The sequence below is a fragment of the Bombyx mandarina genome, chromosome 21, assembly GCF_030267445.1.
Source record: "Bombyx mandarina strain Sakado chromosome 21, ASM3026744v2".
Lineage (NCBI taxonomy): Eukaryota > Metazoa > Arthropoda > Insecta > Lepidoptera > Bombycidae > Bombyx > Bombyx mandarina.
The window spans coordinates 811383-821868 of record NC_143227.1 but is presented as its reverse complement, the minus strand read 5'-3'; positions in this window follow the sequence as shown (position 1 = coordinate 821868).

Genomic DNA, 10486 nt, shown 5'->3' with positions numbered 1-10486 from the left:
TTTTAAATTTAGTGCATTATATGGTTAGACGAGCTCATTGTCTACCCGGTGCCGCTTCACGGAGTAGTGACATGTGCGATACTAGTTATCTACGACTCAAGGATCCTGAAATTCTATCTTTGAAAAAAGTAATCTCCGAAGTGACTGACACCATACAGGGACCTCACCGTACCTTATATCCGTACAAGCATCAGTGTGCTTAGTCGCCTTTCGGCGAGTGTGCCTTAAGTCCCGGGGACGCCCCCCCCGGGCAAAAGAAACCATGGAAGAAGAGTTATTAGGGTTTCTCGGGTTACTTGCCGAGAAGTACCCGGTCCTATCTAACCTCACGGCCGAATTCGCGGCCTACAGGGCCGCCCGCGCAAGTTCCCCCCCGCCCGCGTCCCTCGCCGCGTCGTTCAGAGCCGCACAAACATGCCCCGCCCCCAAATCCATTTCGAGCGCACGTATTCACGTAGCGACTCATGAAGCGCCTAGCGCCAGCGAGGCGCCTAACGCACCCGCGACGTTTACACCGATCTCGTCCGTCGCGTCGTCAATCGCCAACTCCGGTTCAGACTCCGATACCGGATCGGAGATGGACTTCGAGTCCGCGACGAGCCCGCAGCCCGGAACCTCCGATGGGTTCAAAACCGTCACGCGCGGCAAAAAACGCGCCCGTGCCGTGGAACCGTCCACAGCGCCAAAACAGCCCAAGGCCGCGAACGCGTCGCGACCTAAAGTCGTGGTCTCACCCGACTCCCCTCGCCGCGCAACCCCGTCGCCGAAACCCGCGCCCGTCAATAAAATTACCGCGCCCCCGCCCGTAATCCTACGGGAAAAATCAGCGTGGAACCGGGTATCCCAGGCCCTTACGGCCAATAAAATAAATTACTCCCAAGCGCGTAATCTCGCGCACGGGATTCAAATTAAGGTCGCAACGCCGGGCGACCATAGGGCCCTCACATCTTACCTCCGAAAAGAGAGCATAGGTTACCACACCTATGCACTCCAGGAGGACCGCGAGCTCCGCGTAGTAATACGCGGAGTACCAAAGGAGCTCGACGTCGAGCTAATTAAGGAAAACCTAATCGGGCAGGCGTACCCGATAGTAAGTGTGCACCGTATGCACAGCGGTCGGGACAAGTTCCCGTATAACATGGTTCTCGTCGCGCTAGAACCTACTCCGGAAGGCAAACGGATCGCCTCAAGTCTCCGCACCGTTTGCGGTTTATCAGGGGTCACCGTCGAGGCCCCACACAAAAAAGGCACTCCCGGGCAGTGCCATAGGTGCCAACTTTATGGCCACTCCGCGCGCAATTGCCACGCGCGTCCGCGGTGCGTAAAGTGCCTCGGTGACCACGCGACAGCCGACTGCTCGCGGGTCAAGGAGACCGCGACCGAACCGCCGAGCTGTGTGCTCTGCCAAAAGCAGGGTCACACGGCCAACTACCGCGGATGCCCCAAGGCCCCGCGGAAGCGTCTGGCCAACGCGCCACTGAAAACCGTCGGCCCAAAGACTTCGGCGCCCCGCGCGCCGAAACCTGCCTTCGTGCCGGCACCGGTGCCCACCGTCTCCGCGTGGGCAAAACCGCTGCCGCTCACGTTGGCAGGGAAACCACCGGCACCCCAGCCCCTGCTCGCGCCGCGCCCCGCCCTCGCGCCCGGTCCCGCGCCTCGCCCCGGCCCCGCGCGGCCTGCCGTAAACGATTTTTCAATCGTGCGGGATTATATCGCCGCGATAAATATAGATCGCATGCGCTCGTTCGCCGACGCCATGCGCAGGGCGGTCACGGCCGATGACCGCCTATACGCGACGTTCGACCATATGGACGTCATCGAGTCCGTCCAGCGTACGCTGGCTTGATTACCGGTAATCAATGGCCAACAACGGTAGGGTAAAACCGCGTTCCTTAAAGTTAGCATTTTATAATGCTAACGGACTCGCGCGTCAGCGCGACCAGGTTTATGAGTTTCTACGTGACAATCTCATCGACATCCTTCTGGTGCAGGAGACCTTCCTAAAGCCCTCGCGTCGCGACCCCAAAGTCGCGAATTACGTCATGGTTAGGAATGACAGACTCTCCACCCGCAAGGGCGGGACTGTCATTTACTATAGGAGGGCCCTGCACTGCGTCCCTCTCGATACTCCCTCGCTCTTACATATCGAGGCGTCAGTGTGCCGCATCGCGCTGACGGGACACCAGCCGATCGTCATCGCATCCGTATATCTCCCTCCTGACAAACCCCTCCTGAGCAGTGACCTCGAGACACTGCTCGGTATGGGGGACGCGGTCATTCTGGCAGGCGATTTAAATTGCCACCACACTAGGTGGAACTGCCATCGCACGAATGTGAACGGTAGGCGTCTCGACGCGTTCATAGACGACCTCACATTCGAGATATTCAACCCCCCGACCCCCACGTGCTATCCGTACAACGCCGCGCGTCGTCCGAGCACAATAGATCTGGCACTGCTGAGGAACGTAACTCTGCGCTTGCGCTCCATCGAGGCAATGTCAGAACTCGACTCAGACCACCGACCTGTCGTCATGCAGCTCGGTCGCCCCCTCAACCGCGAACCAGATACGAGGACCATGGTGGATTGGAAGAAGCTGGGCACGTGCTTAGCTGACACCGCTCCACCAATCCTCCCTTGCGGCCCGGATTCAACTCCATCCCCCGAGGATACCGTCGAATCCATAAACATCTTCACTGATCACGTCTCGACGGCGATCATAAGATCCTCGAAACAAGTCGATGTGGAGGACTGCTTCCACCGCATCAGACTTTCCCCCGATCTTAGGGACCTCGTTAGAATCAGAAACGCGGCAATCCGGGCCTACGATCGATATCCCACGGATTCAAACCGGACTCGGATGCGTCGCTTACAGCGGGAGGTCAAATCCCGCTTGAGCGACGCCCGAAACGAAAACTGGGATAGTTATTTAGAAGAACTCGCGCCCACTCACCAAGCATACTGGCGACTAGCTAGGACCCTCAAGTCCGAAACTATCGTCACTATGCCGCCTCTCGTACGCCCCTCAGGCCAACCACCGGCTTACGATGACGATGACAAGGCAGAGTTGCTGGCCGATGCACTGCAAGAACAGTGCACCACCAGCACTCAACACGCGGACCCCGAACACACCGAGTTCGTCGACAGGGAGGTCGAGCGCAGAGCTTCCCTGCCGCCCTCGGACGCGTTACCCCCCATTACCACTTCCGAGGTTAAGGAGGCGATCGATAGCCTACAACCACGGAAAGCTCCCGGCTCCGACGGCATCCGCAACCGCGCGCTAAAACTGTTACCAGCCCAACTGATAACGATGTTGGCCACGATATTAAATGCTGCTATGACGAACTGCATCTTTCCCGCGGCGTGGAAAGAAGCGGACGTTATCGGCATACACAAGCCGGGCAAACCGAATAACGAAACCGCGAGTTACCGCCCCATCAGTCTCCTCCCGGCGATAGGCAAATTATACGAACGGCTCCTTCGTAAACGCCTCTGGGATTTCGTATCCGCGAATAAAATTCTTATAGACGAGCAGTTTGGATTCCGCGCCAGACACTCGTGCGTCCATCAAGTGCACCGCCTCACGGAGCACATCTTACTAGGGCTGAACAGGCGGAAACCCATTCCGACAGGAGCCCTCTTCTTCGATATAGCGAAGGCGTTCGACAAAGTCTGGCACAACGGTTTGATATTCAAACTGTATAACATGGGAGTGCCAGACAGACTCGTGCTCATCATACGAGACTACTTGTCGAACCGTTCGTTCCGATATCGAGTTGAGGGAACGCGTTCCCGGCCCCGTCGCGTCACAGCCGGAGTCCCGCAAGGCTCCGCCCTCTCCCCGTTACTATTCAGTTTGTATATCAACGATATACCCCGGTCTCCGGAGACCCATCTGGCGCTCTTCGCCGATGACACCGCCATCTACTACTCGTGTAGGAAGAAGGCGTTGCTTCATCGACGACTTCAGACCGCAGCTACCACCATGGGACAGTGGTTCCGGAAGTGGCGCATCGACATTAACCCCACGAAAAGCACAGCGGTGCTCTTCAAAAGGGGTCGCCCTCCGAACACCACGCTGAGCATCCCCCTCCCGACTAGGCGCGTCAATACCCCCGCCCCCGCCGTTCGCCCGATCACGATGTTCGACCAGCCCATACCGTGGGCCCCGAAGGTCAAATATTTAGGCGTCACCCTCGACAGTAGGATGACATTCCGCCCCCACATCAAGACGGTACGCGATCGTGCCGCCTTCATTCTAGGACGTCTCTACCCGATGATATGTAGGCGAAGTAAAATGTCCCTTAGAAATAAGGTGACACTCTACAAAACTTGCATACGCCCCGTCATGACCTATGCAAGTGTAGTGTTCGCTCACGCGGCCCGCATACACTTGAAATCATTCCAAATTATTCAATCCCGTTTTTGCAGGATAGCCGTCGGAGCCCCGTGGTTCGTCAGGAACGTCGACCTCCATGACGACCTGGACTTAGAGTCCATCAGTAAGTATCTGCAGTCGGCGTCCATGCGCCACTTCGATAAAGCGGCACGACACGAGAACCCTCTCATCGTGGCCGCCGGTAACTACATTCCCGATCCTGCGGACAGAATGGAAAGCAGTCGACGTCGCCCAAAACACGTCATCTCGGATCCGCCCGATCCACTAACGGTGCTTTTAGGTAATTCAAGCACCGGTCACCGTTCTCGTCGAACCCGTCGCTTGCGACGAAGGGCTCGACGAGTAAATTAACTCTCAGACACAGCCCACTGAGTTTCTCGCCGGATCTTCTCAGTGGGTCGCGTTTCCGATCCGGTGGTAGATTCTGCGAAGCACGACTCTTGCTAGGGTTCGTGTTAGCAACGTCATCAGGTTTGAGCCCCGTGAGCTCACCTACAAAAGTTAGGGTTACGCTGACATAGCCTCTCAAGGCTCTCAGCTTAGGTAGGAAAAAAAAAAAAAAAAAAAAAAAAAATGTGCTTAGTGCGAGTTTTTAACGTTCTCGATATCGTAAAAGTTAACTCAAAGTATGCAGTTGGAACAGCGCCCCTGGCGGAAAACTTAGGCAACTTTTTCAACTCCAAATTTGTGTTAACCTTTACGATATCGAGAACGCCAAAAACTCACACTAAGCAAACTGTTAGGTACATCGCATGCGATACGAGAGGCACAGTCGAGCACTGAACTGACTTCTCGTATTTGAAACAGCTCATAATGCGCATTTTAGTCGTGTTACGCTTATAGAGTACGCGAAGGGAGTTCTTTCTAAACTTTCGAGGTGGGGTAATAATAGTTGTGAACGTAGTGAGCTGAACGATTTTAAGCAATAGCCTGAAGTCGTCGTGGCCTAAAGGATAAGAAGTCCGGAGCATTCGTATCTAGCAATGCACCAGTTCGAATCCCGCAGGCGGGTACCAAAATTTCTGATGAAATACGTATTTATCAAATGTTCGCGATTGATTGTCTTCCACGGTGAAGGAATAACGTCGTGTAATAAAAATCAAACCCGCAAAATTATAATTTGCGTAATTACTAGTGGTAAGACCTCTTGTGAGTCCGCAGGGGTAGGTACCTACCACCGCCCTGCCTATTTCTGCCCTGGAGCAGTAATGCGTTTCAGTTTGAAGGGTGAGGTAGCCGTTGTAACTATACTGAGACCTTAGAACTCATATCTCAAGGTGGTTGGAGGCATTTACGATGTAGTTGTCCATGGGCTCCAGTAACCACTTAACACAAGGTGGGCTGTTAGCCCTTCCATACATTTAAGCAATAAAAAAAAAATTACTGGATCTTTTGACCCTGACAGTTAAGACAAATGGCTTTTTAATACTCGCCATAAGATGGGGCCAGAGAGCGAGCGAATGCGCACTGCAAGTATGGCTGAAGGGTATGCTAAAAAAAACGTAAAAACTTTTATAATAGCATAATTACTGCAGCACATCATTGCATTGAACAGCAGATAAAATATCATTTTTATTGTAAACAAGGTTATCTTTACCATTTTGACCTCGTTACCAACAACTGATCATTTGATTAACCGTAGGTGCTAAAGTTCAATTTTATATTTATCTGCAGGCTACTCGCGTACTTTCTTACATAAATGAATTAAATAGTGTTAAATACGGTTTGTAAAATTTGGAATTATTAATCAATTAACTAGGCAATTCTGGTCCACTGAAAACGGCGGGCGTGAGGATTGTTACAATATACCGTAAATATAACCACAGCTTCACCAACGATGGATACAGTAGGAACAACAAAGCCAATGATGTCAGCTTTAACGAAGCAATCCTCGCGTGATTGATACATTTATCTCTGATCTGCGGTTGATTGGAACCGCTCCGGCAACTAGCTATTCTCGGACTAGTTATAACCAATTACATTATAAAGAGTACATTCTACAGAACTGTGTATGAGATAGATTTGCTGTTTGGAAGATTCTGCCACTTTATGATATACGCTTTCGATTAGATTTTAATGTAAGTTTGTTTCATTAATATATTCGATCATATTTATGTGGTTACAGCGAGAACTATTAACAGATTGTATTTTTTTCAGTTCTTAAATTCAAAATTTAATTTTTTTAAATCTAATATTTGGAATGTCTGGGCAATCGATCTAATCTGGCTGGGGTGCCGTATATCGACTAACTTTAGGGCCCCACAGTGCGTCTTCAGTCACCAGTATGCTTAGTGCGAGTTTCTTAATGTTCTCGACAGCGTAAAAGTTAACCCAATTTTGTATGCAGTTGGAACAGCGCCTCTAGCGGCAAACGTACGCAAACGATCCCATTCCATACAAATATGAGCTAACTTTTACGCTATAGAGAACGTTAAAAAACTCGCACTAAGCACACAGATGGGATTTTTGCGTGAATTTTCTGTTGTCTCATTATAATCGCTTCTTCCTAACTCTTGGCGATATGCATCGCGTTGCACACTCCCGTGACGATCATGACCCTTCCCACAGCATCTATATAAGCCATAACGGCTTTGATAAAAGCGAAAAAGAACAATCAGTTTTTCGTAATTTTAAATAAGCTCTAATTTGAAATTCTAATTTAAAAATGCATAATATAGTTTAACAAAATCGTAGAATACACGGGCCTTGATAATTGCTTAACATCAGGTCTGCTCATCATTGTGTACTTATATTCAATTTTTTTCTTTTTTTGTAAATTTAAATGGCTCACGTACTGAATACATGTTTATATCTCTTTTATATGGCACAGCGTCTCCGTTCGTGAGAGTACCCAGTGGTCAAGGATGCCAATCGACAAGCCTGTATTTACGGTCCGCCCACGACCCCGGCGGCCGGTGCAATCGTTCCATCATCGTTAATGCTGGCCGACTGTATTAGGGTCTAGGATGCATTTTACAGAATTGAATAGATGATGATATAAATGGCGATTTTAAACGAGCTGATTTCTTTGGTGACCGTACAGTAGGGAAAAGGCAGCATACAAATTCGCACATATGTACCTAGTTATATGGTATATATAGTTCTTGCCTTTTTTTTGTACTTCTTAGTTGTATGGACGAGCTCACGGCCCACCTGATGTTATGTGGTTACCGGAGCACATAGACATCTACAACGTAAATGCCGCCACTTATCTTGAGACATGAGTTCTAAGGTCTTAGTTTTTTTTATAGTAGGTACAACGGCTGCCCCACCCTTCAAACCGAAACCCATTACTTCTTCACGGTAGAAATGGGCAGTGTGGTGGTACCAATAAATGTCTATTGTTAAATGCTTAATTGCCTATTAGATAAACAAGCTATGAATATTGCAGAAGGTGTCCGATTAATTTTAATGTTGATGAAGACGAGCTACGGATCAATGCTAACTGGGGTCCACGAACAGCTGCCCATATTCAGATATGAGGTGAAAGTAATTACATTTTAGAATTTATCCCTCCCGTAAAAAAGGAACGCGTGAAGGTACTTAATCGAGTGGATTCGCGGTCTCTTCGAAGCAGTCACTGCATATCTCGTCTTTTCGCATTAAAAGTATACAATTTCCAAAAATATTCGAAATTGAGTTAATATGCGGTATCATTTGGTGTCACCAGTATTTTTCTCATAAATACTGTCAAAAGAGCGGAGTTTAGTTTTTTTTTTTTGTATATACATAATTTTATCTTACTTTAAAAGACAGATAATGTAAGTGGTAAAAAATAAAAAAAATAAATGTTTGCAAAGATGATTAATATTAAAAATATCACATATTAAACCTATAAAACACTTTCCTGTAAAATTAGTAAGTTTTGAGATTATACAGTTTTAATGCGAGAAGGCGATCTATGTTAGGGGGACCTATGTTCAGTTGACAAATTATCGCTTGTAAAGATCTTCTAAGCTTGTAAGGGTCTTAATCTTCTGTAAGTATGATGGTTAGGTTGGTAAGTGATGAGCGAAAGTAATAAATAGGTTTTAGGTACTGATAGTACGACGTATTATCAGCCTGCGCTGTAACACCAACCCCTGTATATTTCCATCGCGATCCAGTTTGAAGAGTGCAATAGTCGTTGTGCATCAAAATTTGATATTAAGCTTCACGTCTCGAGGTGCATGGCGACACCATGTTGGTAAGTTCAAGAACTCCGGTAATCACTTAACACCTAACTAGTACAATAATAAATAAGTTTACTAGAGTCGGGTGGTGAGTAGCAGTTGTAGATTTATACTCCAGAGGTGCACTGGTGGTAGGACCTCTTGTGAGTCCGCGCGGGTAGGTACCACCACGCTGCTTATTTCTGCCGTGAAGCAGTAATACGTTTCGGTTTGAAGAGTGGGGCAGCCGTTGTAACTATACTGAGACCTTAGAACTTATATCTCAAGGTGAGTGGCGCATTTACGTTGTAGATGTCTATGGGCTCCAGTAACCACTTAACACCAGGTTGGCTGTGAGCCCGTCCACTCATCAAAGCAATAAAAAATAAAAAAACGTGGAACGAAATCACGCTGAATTTTGATGGTCCATCATCAGCAGTATTAACCTGCACATTTATTGCGCTGATCACTTCGTCAGGATGGCAATAATACGGCAAAATGTTTGTATCACGTATTAAAAATGTCAGTAGTGGCATTCAAAAATGCAATGACATTTCAGAACACACATTTGAGAAAAAATATCGGTAAAGTTACATTGAAAATTTGATAAGAAAGGTCACGAGAGCTAGTTATATCAGGAGCTAGGCAGATACTAGGTATATCAGTAACCTAAAGCGTCAACTATATTTTTTGTTATGAAATGCTTCGTGATTTTTTAAAACTGCTCATTCCTACCGTTAGCGTTGTAATATATTAATAATCAATGGTGCCTTATTACAGTCAATTGCAAATCTGTCATAAGAAAATTGCTCTAGTCTAAACGTTTATTTAAAATATAGTTTTGGTTAATACAGTTTATCATCAATTATGTTAGCATAATAATATATTAAAATATTTCCAAAGGCTGTGTGACTATGGTAAATGGGGACCAGGGGATAGGATGATCTGAGTACAAACCACTTAAAAATTAAAATAAAAAAATCAGATAGGTAAATATTAAAGTTAATAACACAAATTAACTTATTAAGCCGGAAGCAGTTTGTTTTATTTTAATAAATAAAATGAAGTGATAATTCACATTTAATTAAAAGTAATCTACATAAAACAATCTTCTATAGCGCCATCCGAAGCGGATTTAAAAATAGTTAAAATGATAACCCGTGGTGCGTAATTATAAAGCAAGCAGATAAAAAAGTTATGCCACACGTCGCTAGATCAAACATGACCCGGATAACAAGACGTGACCAGGTTACTGGTTCGAAACTGCCGGGATGACATCAATTAGGGTCTTTTATACCATCGTATTAGTATGTTATAGTGCAATCATTTTGCTTATTGCGACTAAATCTAAGTGCCACAAAATCCCATACTACATCTGTAGTTCAGACCCGATAAGTAAAAAATTTGGAAGATCGAATTTTCGTATCCGGTCCTATCCGGGGCGAGTACTAACTTTTTCAATAACGGACGACTTCCACGATGGAGCTTCTACTCTAGTCTCGATTCAATACTCTTTAAACGTTTTTTCATTATTATTATTATCTTCTTTAGCTATTCACTCCTAACCTAAGGGCTAAGCTCACGGGCACAACCTGAAAGTATTTGCTAAGACTAGCCCTAGCAAGAGCATTGCTTCTCGGAATCTACCAGCGGATCGGAATCACGACCCACTGAGAAGATCCGATGAGAAACTCACTGTGTTACGTCTATGGGTCACTTCGAACGGTGATCTGTGCTTGGAAAGCCTAAAACGACCGAGAGTGACAAGACATGTTTCGGGCGATGGCGGCTTTGAGCTGCCCCGTCGTCGTCACCGATGGACCAACCAACCTGGTGTTGGATACAGGAACATATAATCATGACAACGTGGGTATCTTTGTTGCACAAGTGTCAATTGTAACTCCAGATCGCAGTAACCACCATGGGACAGTGGTTCCG